We start from the raw sequence: 17953 nt of genomic DNA on the forward strand, positions 1-17953 counted from the left end.
CAAAGATCCATTTTACCCCACCCTCGTCATCTCTCACCGAGGCCAAAACAGACAGATTTTCACGTCTGTTTCCATATCCGGCCAGTGGATTTTCTCAGCCTGCCTTTCCCTGAGAGAACACGCCTTCAGAGAAGCAAGATTTTATGGAAATTCTACTGACTTCCTCCACTTCCATAGGCCCAAGACCTAACATCCTGATTCCCACTTAGCTATTTTTCCCTAAAATTCCGGGTTGGTAGGTCGCCGTGTTTTCCTTCTGCGGGCCCCAGAGATGCTCCGGACTTCATACTGGCCTGCATTTCTGATGACACTTTTAAATGCTTCTGCGTTGTTAGGGAAAGAGGAAGAATTTGACGATTTCCTTTACTTTCCTGAGCACTCAGCTATGAATTTAAAAATGTATTTATTTTAGCTTGGTTCATGCTTATGTGTTTTTCAGAGGAAGCACTTGGAAAAAAAGAAAAACTATGTATGTTTTCACACACAGCTATATTCCCACCCCTTAGTACTGCATGAACATAAAAACATTTAATAAAGGCTACAGAACTGTTAATATTTTTTTTAAAAAACAACAATATAAAAATAAGACATAATAAATGTTTTTAAAAATTCCTAGTCTACGGCCATGCCTCCCTGAACAAACCCGATCCCGTCTGATCTCGGAAGCTAAGCAGGGTTGGGCCTGGTTAGTACTTGGATGGGAGACCACCTAGGAAGACCAGGTGCTGTAGGCGGAAAAAACAAATAAATAAGGGATTGTAAGCTGACAAGGTCCTTGCAATCTGTGAGGTCAACCAAAGGTTGCCTCGCCTAAAAAAAAAAAAATTCCTAAATACTTGAAACATATAGAAAAATAAGGAAGGTAAAATAAGACAAACAGCCAAGTTCTGACCACCCAGGTATTATAAATGTTGACATTCTTCTAAACGTGTTTCGATCTTCTTTTAGACTTGTGCACTGCTATCAAAACAAATAACTCCCAATTAGAGTTAATTGAAGAGTGGAGGAATTATTTATGCATTCTTTTAATGATCATACATTGATTCAAAATTAAAAATTATATACAATGCTCAACACTAGAGATTTCAAAAACTTATATTTTAGGTCAGTACTAAAACTATTCCTTTCAAAATAAAATCTTCCTATGACTGGGTTATTGGTGATTCAATCTTTTCCTTTAACATCTCTTGAGCACCTGGGGAAGATCTAGCAGCAAAAATAAAGAAGGGGAAGAAAACGCTCTAATTATGAGGAACCTTCTTTACTACTTACTGAAACTATATATCTAAAAAAAATGAACTCATATATACGTTATCCCCTGCCTTTCACCTCTATTTATATTATTAATCCTTGACAAAAAGATCAATATATTGTAAATTCATTTCTATACACTCAATATCAGTGAGATAAAATATAATTATGAAAGTACTATTACATAAAGAAGTACCAGATAGAACTATTATAGATACTTAGAGATGAGCTATGCCTCTCTCATTTCCTGTACTTTACGAGTAGATACAATACTATTTCTTCCATTATGAATTGAAATATTCTTAAATTTGCTGAAGAATTTCAATAAAGCCAATGAAAAGAATTATTAATCCCCTTGGATAGTAGTGGGAAATGTACTGTAATTGGTAGGCTTCATATCAGAGTTCTTGGACTTTCTCCAAGTGCATTAGCGATTGGTCATCTTAATTACATGGTCCATTAGCCGAAATCTGCATCACAAAACTACCATCCACCATTCTTGCCAACTCTGCTCCATTCATTGTAAGGTCAAAGTTTTCTTGCTCATTGTAAAATGATACTAGATATATTAAGTTAAAGTATTTCAAGCTCATTAAATATGCAACCTCAAGTTAGTCACTATATCACATACAGAAAATAACTGCATTCTAGATAATGCCTCTAATACTTTCAACTTTTTGTGATGTGAGGCGCTTCTGCAAAAGATCTGGGCACATTCAACAAATTTTAAAAGAGCATAGCAATTATTCTACTTTCTGCGCATTATAGATATAATTACCTACAGTGAAGACATGAATGTCTCAGTCTAACCGATAATAATCGTTAGTGTGTTTCTAAATAAAAAGTAGATTCAGAGCCAACCTTATCACCGCCGGCAAGTATTTAATCCAGAAATATCCACGGACCCTTAACCAAAACCACTTGCAATGTTTCTCTCAGCACGGTCCCTACTCAGAAGTGTTCAAGTAACCAGCTCATACTTCAATATTTTTTCCTTCATTCAGTCGGATATTAACATTTTTGCAGCAAATACTATGTGCTCCATGCTGGTGTACCAGGGCAAATAAAAGACATCCTCGGTCCTCAAAACACTAGTGACCCAGCTCGTTCTATGTAAATTTTTCAAGAGGGTACAAATTTATCATGCGTCGTTTTCTATCAAAGAGCCCTCATTTCTCCATTTTCTTCCAAAGGATATGATGCAGAACTTATTCAGATTCCTCCCTAACATCCAAAGACTATGTCTACACATTTCTTGAGTCTCATCTAATTTATCAAAATATTGAGGCTCGCCTAGAATACAGCATGTGACGAACTCAGGCTAGCATTGTTCTAAATCTTAAATATTCTTGCCAATTACCTATATGACAAGCCACTCTAGGCTTTTTTCCCAGTACTGAAGCCATGCGTATTGATTTATACATTGCAGCCTCAGGCTTTCCCTTAATGAAAATGGGGACAGTGAGTGTCTGCATCCTCTCTTCCCATCTTTCCTTTTAGTTCCAGTGAATCCTTAGAGGTCACTGAGAAAACCCCAAACGCATATGCAGGTCGTTACAGCAGGTGACCTTCAATTATTCTCCGCTTCTCACTCAACCGTGATTTCATCTCAGGGCTTATTCTAAACTTCCTCCCCGAAAACCTACGCCCTTTGGCATGAAAAAGAAATGGGAATGTTTGAGCATATGGACTTCCTTCAGCTCTACGTTACACATTTGGCTTCGCTGTGTAGTCACGCCTCAATCTTACAAAGTAGTAGTGGGAATTTACAAAATAACAAAAACAAAACCCCCCAAAAAAAGCCTTATTGTTGTCTGCACATTTTTCTCATCACAGTTCTCCGGGTGCACCTTATATGGTTGTTACTCTAACGTATCTAAATATCATCCAGTCAATCTTTCTATTAATTCTTTTAAAATTATCTCTTACTAAATTGTTGTCTGTGCAGCTAGATCTATTTCTATAGATTATCTCCATTTTCTTTTACATTTATTTGAATCAGTTGCAGTTGTAGAGTCTGAAACTCTTTGGGCGAGGCTCCCAGCCTCCTTAAGTCAGCCTCCCTTTTAGTGGGTCAAGCAGTGAGATCAAATCTGTTATATGGAAGCTTAAAGATGATATGACTTAAGTCAAATCATCTTTTATAACTCTGTCCGGAAACAGGAATAAAGCTGTTTCCTGGAAGGAACTGTGTAGATAGGATGAGCTCTGTGGTGTTCAATCTAATTTCTAATCTTATTAGTCCCAGGGGAGATAGATAAAAGGATCATCGAAGTGGCCCGGATGTGTGCTGGCCTTGTGACTGCACCTCCATCTCTGACAATGGCTACCTCCTTGTGGTCAGCAAAGAGGCTGCTAGTTCCAGAGAATTTCAGCAAAGGTGATCTTTGGTGGTGACAAAGATAAAGGGAACAAAACTGTGTGCATTTATTAAACTGTAGCCACTGTGTCACATCGTGTTACTAAAGTAGGCTAGACAGAACTGGCACAACCTTCCAACACCCTGCAAGCCAAGAAACAAGGCAGAGTGCGGACGGGGGGGAATTTTAAAGACATTGCCAAAGGGCGAGGGGATGACGATGACGATGACGATGATGACGATGACGATGACGATGATGATGACGATGACGATGATGACGACGACAATGCAGCACCAGGGCCACACCCCCGGGCTAACATCGTCGGGGAACCACCTCCCCTGGAAAAATCTGAATCCTCCTTTTATAGCACTTGAGGCCCATGTCTGCTTATAACCAGCCGTTCACTAATAATTGGACCTTTAAAGTGCTACGGCCCTCCTCGCAAGGTCTCCATTATTCTCATATCAAACAACTTTCCCCTGTTTTAAAAGTTAGGTTGACATCAGATCCCAACACTCTCTTGACCTTCTCACTGTTCAGACACGAATAAGGATTCGAGCAGCTGTCCGAAGTGTTGATGCTTCGGTTAAAGAAATAAACACTATTTGAGCATCTACTATGTTCTAAGCACCTACATTTTGTATTTTTGTACATGTTAATGTCTGTAATCTTGTAGTAACTCAGCTCTTACATTTTGGGCACACTGATCCTCATGCAGTTCAAAAGGTGAACCAGAGCCACGTGGCTTTCTCCACTGCACTCCTGAGCCTCATCCCCACTCACCCTGGCCCGCCCAGGTGATGGTCTGAGATTAGCATCTCCCATTACTCCTGCTTCTCCTCCTTACCTGGCTACAGCAGTGTTTTGCCATGGTGACAAAACCCCTATCTCCTTCCTGTTAATTCTCATCCCTGGCGGACTCTGTTTAAAAGCAGAGAGTGACTATATGGGGTCACTTGGCTTTTCTCCCTGCGGACCTGGTTCTCTCTCTCCATCTGCCCGCGGCGTTGCTTTCCAACCCTAATACACTAATATGCATCCATGGAAATGTCCATTCTCGTCTCCGGACTCAGCTCTTTCCCGCATCCCCCCCACCCCACCCCCGCCCCGGCCACTCCAACGAAGCTCCCTCCACTGGGCTCTTCGGGGGAATGAGTATTTTATTAAAGATAATAAAGGAATTAATAGAAGGGCTTCCCATAACTCAGGGCATAAAAATTGACGTCAAAATTCCCATTTTCCTTCCACGTTACGTCCACGGCCTCCAGCCCCCTCCTCTGTCTTAAAGTCGCTCCCCGGAGCATCCCATCTCCTCCCCCCAACATGCTGCACTTCCACCTTGGCCCATTTCTATCTTTCTTTTCTTCAAATGTGGATTAATTTGTCTCTTCTAATACATCACATCCCACAGTCATCAATAACACTGTCTTCAAGTTGACAAAAAGGCAGCAAAATAAAAGATCCTTCCATTTGTTATCCGGACCCATCCTCCCTACAAAGTGACTACGAAAGGATCATATCGCATTTTTCTCCTGTATATTTAACACTTTTCAAATGCTCTTCATGCGCAGACTCCGTGGGAAGTGCTAGCACGATGGAAGGAAGCGATCTGCAATCGCTAAGAAATCGCTCTCCGCCCATGAAGAAACTTGCAAATAAACACACAATCAGGTGAACAGGACGCCGGAGGACACAATATGCTCAGATGGTACAAACGGGTTATTGGGAGTTTAAAAAATGGGAGAGGAGGGAGGTCAAGCAAGACACCAGGTACAGAGCTCCAAAGAGAAAATCTGGTCGGCCACGGTGCTCCGCTTCCGGGCGGGAATGACTCTCGAAGTCCTAAGCTCAGAAATCAGGCCCAGTGAAAGGAGATGATGCTGTTCTGCACCATCGAGCTAACGACAACGGCGCCAAGGTGCTCCTGCGTTCCGCCAGTGCCCAGCAGGTGGCGCCTGGCTCCTTCCCTGCGCTCTGCATCCCGCACTGCGGCCAGGCCCCGGCCAGGCCCCGCCTGTCATCAGCACATCCGTGCGACTTCCTCCATTTTTATCCTGTTATCACGCCCGTTCCTAATGTTTTCCATAAAAATGTTTTAAATATCTCCCTTCCCTGGCCATTGAATTGTTATGTTGAAGAGGTCTTGATAAAATGAATAATGTCTTGATTAAATATCTAGAATGCAGTTTATCCTCGGAAAAGGTTCTATCTTCTGATATATTAAGCCATGGCCCAAAAAGGAAAATTCTATTCCTCAAGCTAAGATGTGTAGCCCGTCTTTCCCTGCGGTCTACTTTTTTTTCCTAGCTTCATGACTTATGAAAAAGAATAGACAAGAATCCTTTCCCTTTTTTTCCTAAGGTAGCAGATATGACATAGATGTTACTGTCTCCTGGTCCCCTGCTCTTGTCTACCTCCTATCTGTGTCTTTCGAGAACCTCCGTGAGCCCAAGCCGAGTGGGAAGGACCATGCAGCACGATGACCAGCATGGACAACGGGATCTTCAGGGCACTGTCAAAACGCAGAGAAGCTGCTTCTTAACTCTGTGGCGAACGCTGTGTGGAGGCAGCAGGCACTGTAAAGCCCTTTGAGAGTCAATAACACTCGAGCTGTCAATACAGTTCAATAGCCAAGAAATCAGCCACTCGGACTTATGCCCCCAAGTGTTTCCTTCAACAAGTCCCATCGATGCTCCCTCTGGTCTCCTTAACGGCACTTAAAGTTTCTAACTTCCTCCATCCCTCTGCCACCACTGTCTTTCTCTAGAACACAAAACCAGTCTCCAAGACGGTCTTCCTCATTGCATGATCATTCCCCTCAAATCTTTGACTTACTCTTGTTTTTTTTTACTTTGCTAAAATTCAGGACCTACCTAAAATTTCCCAATGGCTGCCGAATGTTCTGCCAATCAAGTGTAAACCCTTCAACATGGCTCAACTTATTCCTTCGAAGCCATGTGTCCTGGACTCTAGGTTTGAATTCTGCCATCTACCAGCTGGGGCTTTGGGGCAACTAAATTTCTCCAAACCTCAGAGTCCTCGTTTTTTAAATAGGGATATCTTTTCATATGATTACAGTGAAGACCAAATGAGATAAATTCTCCAATGTTCTTAGAATACTATCTGGCACATAGTAATCGATAAATATTAGCTATAATTATTATCTCTCAAACTTCATCTTTCCTACTATTTCTGTGCTTGTGTCTGATAAATCTCTTTGTTGTTCCTCTAAGTGACCGTATTTTCTCACCTTTATGTCTTTCACCTGCTTCTTCCTCTACCTGCATCTCCCTTCTACGCTTCCGCCAAACTTCCTTACACTGACTTATCTCTCAGGTCTAATTGTGGATCTCATTTCCTGCCTCAAATTCCCCAGTGCTGAGGCGATGCCTTTATTGGTTTCCATCAGTCTCTTGCACAACTTATCCAAGCACTAATCACTGTGTTCTCCTTCATCGGATTATAAATTCCTCATTGTCTCCCCAAGACCCACCACTGCCACTGGCTAATACGGGCATAGCATGAGCTTTTGAGAACAAATAATCTAATTTTCAAGGGCATATATGATTTAATTTGATCTGACCAAGAGCCATATCATTATTATAAGCTCTCGAATAGTCAAGCTTTATGAACCGTGATTTTTGAAATATGTATTTCTTTAATGTTAAGATCTGTGTCTCATTCACTTTTACCTCTCATAACTAGCAACTAGAGCAGTACCCTCTATGTACAGAATAAATATTCAATATGCATTGTGTAAATAAAACAAAATATCTTTTAATTACACAATTACAAGATGCTTTCTGTGTGAATGAAGCATGGAAAAGTAAGTCTGGGACCAAATTTATTTTTCCATAAATAAATGCCACTGGGTTTTATGTCTTTAATACTGATGGTTTATATTATTTTTAGAGTGAACATTTAAAAAAAAAAAACTATGGACACAGCATTATTCAAAGAGAAATTTTGAAAAGAGGAAAATCTCGAGGATTAATGTCCTTAATATTCATTTCTGACAGCCTATGTTCAAGTTCAGGTTATCTGGTCAACATTTGGGTCTGACTCGTAGTTTCCAAATCATGGTGTGTCGTGTTCTAAATCATCTCTCCAGGAGAGCGTTGGAGATCGCTTTCCACAGGTTTTCTCAATTAAAGATGCATCTAGTTTTTACCCACATCACCCACATCTGCTCATAAAAAAATGAATAATGGAACACACATGTGCTGACTTGCGATTCATTTCAGCCTTTTGCAGGTGCAAATGCAAGTTTTAAGGTGCAAAGTGGAGCCACAAACGTCGTGGGCTTGTCCAGCTGAAATTCTAGCCTCTAATCACATCTAAATAACTCCTCAGGTGATGCAATCACAAGATTTTGCTCACAAAAAGAGTGTAATAAATATTGCAGATCGAACTGGTATTTAGCAACAGATGAGGCCACATTATTTAGAGAAAATGAAATCCAGCTCATTTTCACCAACCTGGTATTTGACAAAGCATTCTTTTCATATATTAACAAAAAATTCACCGTACATTTTGAAGCAACTTTGACCAAATGAAACAGGAAATAAAATACTTCTATTTGTATATATAATTGATTTAGAGATTTACATTGACAGATAACCCAAATCTATTGTAATTATCTCACGTCCCTGCAGCTGGGAGAAACTTCTAGCAGACACTAAGTCAATACTCGGGTACAAGAAGTAAGAGGGGCCCACTGGCATGGCTAAGCCTAAGCGGCAGGAAATCCCCAAATCGTTTCTTTTCAGCTCAGATATGCATTCAGGAGACTTTTTTTTTTTTCCCCCAGCAGACATCCATTCCTAATTTAATTTTCCTTAGGTTAAATTCTGTGAATTACACACCTTACTAATGATTAACTCATCACACAACTTTCATTAGACAATGTACACGAGAGCGTGTCTCTTGCCAGTTAAGGTCATGTAGGTAACAGAGCTGTTTGAAGATGGGGTGTTTTCTGAGGGGACAAATATCCGCACAGTCACCCCACGCGGCCAGATTTCCATGAAGTTTATTAAACACAGTATGCTCTGTGTCTTCCGATGACCACCCGGGCTCCCATCATTATTTTGCTGGAGTAGACAATACTTTCCCCTCCCCATTCTGGGAGGAAAGAAAGGACTGCATTCTCCTTGTTTCTTTAGGAACTAGAGGAACCCAAGTTATAAAGCTCATGCACGCGCACACACACACACACACACACACTCACACACACTTGGTTTCATTGTGACATTGTAAATATAAAATCGTATCATAATTATGGAAATCTATTATTTTCTAAACAGATATGAATATATCATTCTCCAAGGGAGCAAAATAGAAAAGAAAAATTTTCCAAGGAACCTTGTTTTGATGAATCTAGCGTTAGTGAAAGAGATAAAAAGCCAGGGAAAGAGAAAAGGAAATTCCTTTTGACTTCATGCTTAAATATATTCATCTTCTCAACCCCAAGGTGGAAAAAAATGAAAATTAAGTTCTGCCTTTAAACTCTGCTCCTGTCATAGCACCCATCACACCGACCGGCCCTCCTTGCTCTGTTTGTCCGAATCCTGCCATTCTCGCGCAGCAGTCCCTGGCCGCTTCATCTGGAAGCAATCTGTCCTCCTCAACGTCCACAGGACCGCTTCTCCATTCCACTCACTTAGCACTTATTATTTACTGTGACTGGTAGACGTGTCGCGTTTGTAGAAATGTCGCTGCCATGGTGGAGACTATTCTTTTAATCCTTTTGTATAGAAAATAAATTTACATCTTTAGGAGGAAAACAGGTCTATGTGTTTTTACTGTTCTTCATGGATCTGAAACCTGGTTCGTTAGGTCACACACTGCAGCATCATAGCAAAAGGCAGCATGTACGTGATGCTTACGATATGCCAGAGAGCGTTCGGAGAGCCTTAGAAATATTAAAAGTTCTAAATACACATACTAATAGCCCTAAATACACGTAAGTTCTAAATACACATAATAATAGAGGTTTTATGTGTGCGTGTGTATTTTTTGTGTGCATTTTATTTCATATACGCACGTACATGTATGTGTTTGACTATGTATGTGGACGTATATATATGTTTTGCTCTTATAAACACATATTGGAGAATTAAAGTAAAACAATATTTATTCAGGCATTTATCGCAAATCCAACAATAAATTATTAACAAGTATAAATTTGTCATTGAATTGATGCTCTTTTTTCACTTTATAATAGACAAAGGTTCAAGCTGCTAAACAGTAAGGAAAACAGTATAGCTCAGTATTTTCCATCTTTGAGGAAGAGATGGAAATTTTAGTGGAAAATAATCCATATATTTGAGTAACACAAAATTAGATTTTATGTTACCGAATTTTGGGCCCTCTTCTTTTCATCCAGCAGATAAAATATGTTGGTTTTATTTTTCTTGGGAAAACAAATATGAATAAAAACAAAAATACTCAACAATTATCTAAAAGTCCTAGATTCACCATCGACTTGCTACAAATAATTAACCTTTCTGTCCCTCGATGTCTTCATCTAACAATGAGGGGCGCCGATTTAATAGAATTATTTCCGTTTCAAATTTCAAAATCCACACATGATTTTGTCCTTATAGAAGACAGTCTATTTAAATGAATTTTAAGAACCATGTCTGCTGCCAGTGTCTACCATTATGTAATTTGATTTTAATGTAATCCAGGCAATACTTTCCATTTTCAGAAGCTGATAAAGATGAAAGTGATTAAAATAAAATTATAGGAACGTTATATCTATACCTACAGTATCCTTTTACAGGTTTGAATTCTTCCTGAATTGGCATGATTATAAGCATGCTGGAGATGATGGAAATCATTTCAAGCAGACGAGCAGAAAAAGGTCATTCGAAGTTCTCGCGTCTGTGCTGGGTGCATTCTGGAAAAAAACCACGATCATCTGCATCGCGGATACAACTACCTTTTCCCAGGTGTCTTTTCAACATCTAACACTCAGTGTACTGCTTGCTACGCGATCCAGTCAAATACAATCGCATTTATATCACTGATAATCCATGCTTCTGAATTACATCTAACATTTCTTAGAAGACTGAATTTAAAAGACATTTGTTTAAAAAAAAAAAAACATGTTATGAAACAAATATATGAAAAGAAAATATCTCCCCGCCTATATAAAAGTCAGGGAGTTTTCAAACTCCTTTTTTACATTTCTTGTTAAAATAACAGTGACCTATGAAAAAGAAACTTTTTTAATGTGTCAGATTTTCTATGTTGTGTTACTTTACTAATAATCTGACATTATAGATCATTTCCAATGAAACAGACAACCCGGAGTGAGGGTCTAAGCTAGATGAACGCTAAGAATAATATGTAAGCTTTATTAGTAATATATATACAGATATAATATATAAACACACATATATTCTCAGTGTTCATGTACCCAGTTGTCTGGCAGGCTGGTCCTACCAAGGATTTATTTTAAAGAGACCGTTAATAATCCTCAGAAATACGGTGATTTGGACACTAAGAGCTAACCCGCACAAACCTCCGAAATGAATGCATCCAGGCTAACGAGGGACAAAGCCCATCTCTTAGCTACCCAGGCACTGTACTCAATAGAGAAGGAACTTTCCTTAAAAGGGAAAGCTAGCTAAGGGACAAAACTGATCCAAGACAGAGACTCAAAGTACAGTTCGCAGATTGCCCAACCTCAAGAGTCTCAGGGATCTTAGAGGAGAGAAAATGTGGAAATTTTCAAATGCAAGTTCTGATAAGAAAGTAGGAGTAGAGAACTATTTTTTTTCCACGAATGTCAGTAACAGATGTTGTGTTTACTGTGACTACAGGAATTGAAAAAGGAAGAATGACAGTTATTATGTAAAGCGGAGAACACTATGTAGGCAGCTAATGCAGGGGTCTTTGGGAGAGCAGAGAAGTACTTCTCACCAAAGCTGGTTGTTGGGAGAAGAGAGATACTACAAACGAGAGGTAGAAGGTACCAGGTCACAGGGCCCCAAAGCCCAAAGAAACGAGCAGGAATGTTGGGTGCTGTACTAGAAACTATTTCTGTGATGCTTTGAACCCGCCCAAAAGATTATGACAACTGAAGAAACAGAAAAACGTGTAAAAATCTCTATATTCCATAGGTTGAGGAAGTCACTTGCTCATATAATTTACTCATCTTGAAACTGTGTTTTTGTTTTACATTCAGGAAGGGTGGGAATCCATTATATAGCATTTTCAGTTTTTCCTAATCAAAAGCCATTTTGTATTATTTCTAGTTCCTAATATTCGAGCCCTCCCAGTTGTTATCGACTGTTATTGTTAGTTATGTTTAAGTACACTCATGTTTTCTCGCTTGAGCTGGGTTACAGGTATCCTTGGAGAGAAAAGGAACACATCTTCACGAATTTCCCCCCGTCCTCGTGTGTAACAGAAATGCAGGTTGCAGGTGTGGAGGAGCACGCAAGGCGGGGCATCCACCTGAACGCACACATTTCCTGTGTCCTGTGTCCCCGGGAGAGATACAACCGCTGAGATGGCCGCCATTAATCTTGAGTTAAGATATATTATGGTGTCAAATTAGATTCTGAATTTTGATTCTCTAAAAAATTAGAAAATGTTAGAGTTATCACCTCAACAGGTATGTATATATATATATATATGTACACACACACACACACACACACACACACACACACACACACACACACACATATATATTATGAGGCATATTTCCTTCTCTTAGTTTTCTTATTGGCCATCTGCTGATTATGTGTCTTGCAAAGTTATTCAGATACAAGTTTATTGCTATGATCAGATCAAACAAATCTTTTTTTTTTTAATCGGCATTATTTTTTTCTTGCCGCGACAGAGGAGATGAATTGTGAGCAGGAGAGAGTCTTACATAGAGAAAACTAGGAAGGAATTGAAACTGTTGATACCTAAGGAGGCAGAACCAAAACTGTACCAACCCCTCAAGCTTCTCTGTAGGAAAGGTTGAACAAACTTGGCCGTCCTTTGCTCGTATTATTTATTTTTTATTGCAATTCAGTAAGTAAACTGGAATGCAAGTAACAATTTCCTACCCTTTGGTGCCATCAAGAGGCCAGAATGATAAAGCACTGACAAAAGTAGATCCCCAGGGTCACCCACGGTTTTGATATTTTCTTTTCGTCCAAAATGCAATTATCCAGAGAATGAAAGTTTATTTCAGAATGAAATACAATTACCTTTACTATAATTGAAACCCTCCAACCAACAAATCATAGCTCCTATATCTACGTAGGTAGTTTATTGAGTGGAATAACATGTACCTTAAGTTTTTAAGCGACTGTGAAATTACAGTATGGTGAATTTGGAGTCAATAAAATATTCATGTCTTGAGGTCACATAGCCAGGACCTGAAGCTTTTAGAGTATTTTAAACCAATCACAGCAATATCCTAGCTTTATTTATTCATTTTTTCACTCTATGGTGTCATAGCGGAGCAGCATGTCAGATAGTATAACGAAGTACCTGGGAGGTGTCAACACACGTTATATCTCAAGAAGAGAATACGCTATTTTAGGAATGGGAGATATAACAATAGAAAGAATATGACAAAGCAATGCACCAGCAAGAAGAGCTAATGAATATATAAGGACTTCATAGTGAGACGAAATCAAAGTACAAATCGCTATCAGGTTATTCAGTACTTGAAATCGTCGTCACAAAGCACATCTAAAAAAGTTACGAAAATGTTCTATTAAAAGTCTCAACCACACATATCTTGTTCTGCTATTTATGCTGTGTCTGTATTATTATCCCTGGGCTCATATGACACCCATTCTCAGCCTGTTTTACAAGTCCTTTCATCTGCTTTCCCAGTCCATTTAAGTTTTTTGTCTGAATTCTTAAAGTTTTCTCATGTGATGAAAATACGGTGTCGAAATATGGTTTCGAATGATGCTGCCTCAATCTGATTTCTTCTCATAGCTCCGCAGACTTCCGCCCACTCCCCTCTCATTTCGCCTTCGCGGCGGGTATAAACCTCGAAGAGCCCCAAACATTCCATCCGTAAGGTGTGGGATGACAAGTCTCACCATCCTCGGGTCGTGGGTACTTCGGCTTTTCTTATTTACTGGAAAAGCCACAGACGGGGCTAAAACAAAACTGCCGAACTGGTTCGAACAGCCTTTGCCCTTCGCGTGCTCTTTTCCCTCCCTGCTTAGACCCAGCAGTATCTTCACGGTTTCAGAGTGACGGAAACTAGAAGTACCATCACTGACTTCGGTTGCAATAAAGGCGGCTGAATTGCTTTCTTTTCTCTCTCTCGTCTTCAAGACAGATTATTTTTTTAATGTTGAATTTAACATGAGAACTTTCCATTCCTTAGCACCTTTCGAACATGCAACACAGCAGTCACCCGTCGTCACCACGCTGTGTGCAACATGCCATGACTTACTTCGTAGCCGGAAGCGTGTACCTTTTGGGCCTCTAACCCCTTCGCTCACCCCACAGCCCACCCTGCATGTCTGGCAACCACCGATCTGGTCTGCGTGTCTGTGACTCCGGGCACACAGATGTAGAGACAGGCCTTACACGCGTGGGAACACTCATGACTCAGCCTCGTGCAAAGTCAGTGGCATCTCCCTTTGCGACCTGGCCGCTGAATCTTTCAGTAGAATCACAGTACAAAACCGAACTTGGCTTTGGGCGTGTGGCCCTATTTGATCCCAGGGACGAAGTGTAGTTAAACCTCTCTCCATTGCAATAGCCACAAAGGACCCCCTCCCTGGCGGGAGTCATCAGCAAAGACATGGTTTTGGTCTTAATGAAATTCTCCAAAGCCCCAGTCTGAGGGTCATTGTCATCAGAGTGAAAATGGAGCACTCGGATCACCTAGAACCTCCTTCAGGCAGGACGAGACGACTCTATGTCACGTGCTGTACAATGTCCAAATATTTAAATGCCACCTCATGATAATTCTACTCATCTCACAGGCGGAGATGGTTTCTTTCCATCCCAACATCATCGTCTCTTACTTTTACCTCATTTTGTAGTTTTGGGGAAGAGAAACAAATTTAGGAGAGAACCGAGCGTATGCGTATTCGATTCAACTGGGATCTAAGACAAAGGTTCAGTTACATACACAGAAAGTGTTGAACTCATGAAATGAGTTCCATGGCTTATGGAACGAAACGGTAAAGGAACTCAGAGACCGTCAACAGCAGGGGCCAGTACGAATCCCCAGGTGAAGACAAAAGTGGAGACAGTGTCAGGGAACCCCAGGGAAGGGGGAACCACATCGCTCTATCTGGGAGGAGCTAGAGCCAGGTAGGCCCCAGACAGAAAAGCACACCTGAGGCCAACGACTCTCCCTGCGTCAACCTACCAGGACCCCTGCATACGGGAGCCTGAGTCACGTGGCCTGCCGGAATCAGCCTCCCGGACACGTGGACAAGACAGTGAAACTGGGAAGAATGGGTCTGGGTCAAACGCCCGGGACTGGCACAGAACACTGGGTGGGTAGAAAAAAGGGTTGCTGGGTATTTGTTGGAAGGAAAAGAGGAAAATCTAAAAGGCTATAAATGCCTAGTTTATACCTCCTTAGTTCACATATTTCTCTTTTGTGTTCGGTATTATTGTTTTAAAACAATCCATAATTGTTTTTTTTTCAAAACCAAATATCTTCTTTATCAGGAAAAATGGCACACAAATATTTTTATTTCTTTGACACCTTGCAATTAAGAATCGTGTATAATTTAACATTAATTTCTCTTTTTAAAAGATAAACTATTCTTTCTCTCTGCTTAAAATGGAGTTACTGCAAAAATAATTTTCAATTGAATTAGTTTTCCATTTTATTCCCTGCTGCTAGTAATAAAAACACATCTCCCAGCTGTGATGAAAGCATAATTTCTAGTGGTTCACAGCAAAGAGAGTTCATTTTTTGATAAAGTGGAGACAGTCAAATGCAAAATCACGACTCATGTGAATGCCACTTGAAACCAAATTACTGAAGGACTTTTTGTTCCACTAAGAATCATACTAAAATTGTAAAGATTTTTTAAATTACCAAATTCAGCAAATTTTTAGCCTAAGAAAACAGATTCATATTATTACTTTGCATAATGCATGTAAAGCATGTATAACAGACACACAAAAAACATGTAACCTAAAGATAGCCCATTCCAATTTCCTATTCTCCTTTTTTTTTTCCCCACGGCATTTTGCGTAATACCTATAAAGTTTAATCTAAGGACTTAATGATTTTGGTAGTAATCTGTCACAAAATACAAGTTAAAAAAATAGTAAGCCGACCCACCGTAGTGTAAATTCATTAAATGAAAAGCATAACCAATGCGTGTGCTGTCATTTTCACAGTGATGAGTGAAGTACTGGTTTCCCATACACGTGAACAATCTGTAACGTGGCGCTCTGCAGTAGTCGTGCTCCAGTGTGCTGCTCGTGTGACATGCTTCCCCTTTCTACGCCCGTATGGTACCTAACCCCACCTGTGGATAACTGAGGGAGTGCATCATGCTCTATTCTGACACTGCATGGTAGGGAACATTTTACACTAAAATAGGCAGCTTACATGCTCCGACCTCAGTCGGTGGCAGTTAGGGGTCTTTCCGCCTCCCTTCTTTAAGCCACCATCTTCTCCTTGTTCAGGATGTCCCAGTCCTTCACTGTTACCTGACTTCCCAACCGCCTCTATCTCCACTGTTATGAGCTTGGCAGAAATGTCATCTCGAATAACCCATTGACTCCCTGTTGCCTTAGCAAACAAAGCTTCATCGCATTCATATGGCATAAGAAGCCTGTCATGAGGTGGCCCCGTCAGCCTCCCCGCCCACTGCTCTCCTTCCGCATTCCAACTGCGACATCATCAACTTGCTTACAACCCTCAGAACGTGCCATGTCAACACTGTGAATGTGTTTTTTCCTACCTAGGATGCCCTTCTCCCTACTAATCCTTCTAGATAACTTATCATTCTTTGGCACCCATTCAAACTTCCTTTACCCCTGAAAAGTCTTCCCTGCACAGTGCCGGCGTCGCTCCTCAGACTCCTAGACAGTGTGATGGTCGCTCGTGTCCATCCAAGACTTTCCAGCGGGCAGCGCGAAGGCACCGCCCATCACCTGTCATTGGGTCTTCACTCGACAGGTGCTCACGAATTAACTACGATATGTTACCGTAAATACATTTTAATTGAAGCAGATTTAACATCTACTAAATGCATTTAAAACGGTTTTTGATAAGTCCGATTGTGAAAAATTTACAAAAATAAAAAAATCATCTTATCAGTAATTTAGAAAGGAAATGGAATCATACATTTTCAGGAGTAAATACCTATGCCAAATACAAACTGACACCTTTGATGTTATGGATTTGTATGCTGCTCTTCTGGATAAAACATGAAGCAAGCCCTTTTTAAAAGACCAGTAAATAGGTGAAGAAACCCTACCCGACCTTTATTTGAAACCCTGTTAATACTGAGCTGGTAAGACTCGGAGACACATGATTCCCTCCAGATCAAGGAATCCTCATTGCTGTGATGGATCCTCATCTGCTGTCGTGGAACATTTCCTGTAGTAGCCGGCTCAAGCCTTTGCAGGTCAGTTCCAATTGTAAAGGACATTTCCTCCTTATACACACCCAAATTCTTCCCCAGAAAGTCTCCCACGTGTTTTGCTCCAGTTGCCACATGGAAGTCAATAATTTTCATCCGATTCTTATTTCCAGAAAAGGGTCCTTATCCCCTTAATTGTTTGCTAGGCTCATTTGGGGGCTGATCCTTTTCTAGACAGAGGCAGTTTACACATCACTGTTATTTGGAAATGATTAGTTCATAACTTTTGGACACTTCATAATCTGAGCCCTGGTGGCACTCTCTCCCACACCCCAAATCCCACTGAGATAAGCCACAGAGTATATGGTGAGCGAACGATCATCAAAGGACATGTGATGATAGATTACATCGACATGCTAGAAAACTACACGGAGGAAATTCTGCTAGACACAATGTCCAAGGGACACAAAGTGAATGTTGGTTTTGATTCATTTTGCTTTGTGCTTTGTCGAGGAATTGCAATGCATCCATCATCTCGACTTCATGTAAATCTCAGAACGTCGTCACTCACAGGAACTCACTCACATGACCCAAGTTAGGCCAATGAGACTGACTCTCCCAAGAAAATAAACTATAAGTGATTATATGCTTTTAGGGGGAGGTGACTAATGGCAAGACTTTAAAAAGAGAACTAAATGTCCTTCAATTGATGAATCAATAAACAAAATATGGTATATCCAGAAAATGGAATATTATTCAGCCATAAAAATAAGGTAAGAAATACTGCTAAATGCT

At 40.4% G+C, this 17953-nt stretch overlaps 1 non-coding gene across 1 annotated transcript; it reads left to right on the forward strand.

Annotated features, from left to right (window-relative positions):
• Positions 1-615: 615 nt before the first annotated feature.
• LOC120585581 (5S ribosomal RNA) lies at positions 616-734 on the forward strand. The gene has a single exon (XR_005648455.1). It is a non-coding gene; the product is annotated as a 5S ribosomal RNA (ribosomal RNA).
• The last annotated feature ends 17219 nt before the right edge of the window (positions 735-17953 follow it).

The sequence above is a fragment of the Pteropus medius genome, unplaced genomic scaffold (genome assembly GCF_902729225.1).
Source record: "Pteropus medius unplaced genomic scaffold, Ma_sr-lr_union100, whole genome shotgun sequence".
NCBI lineage: Eukaryota > Metazoa > Chordata > Mammalia > Chiroptera > Pteropodidae > Pteropus > Pteropus medius.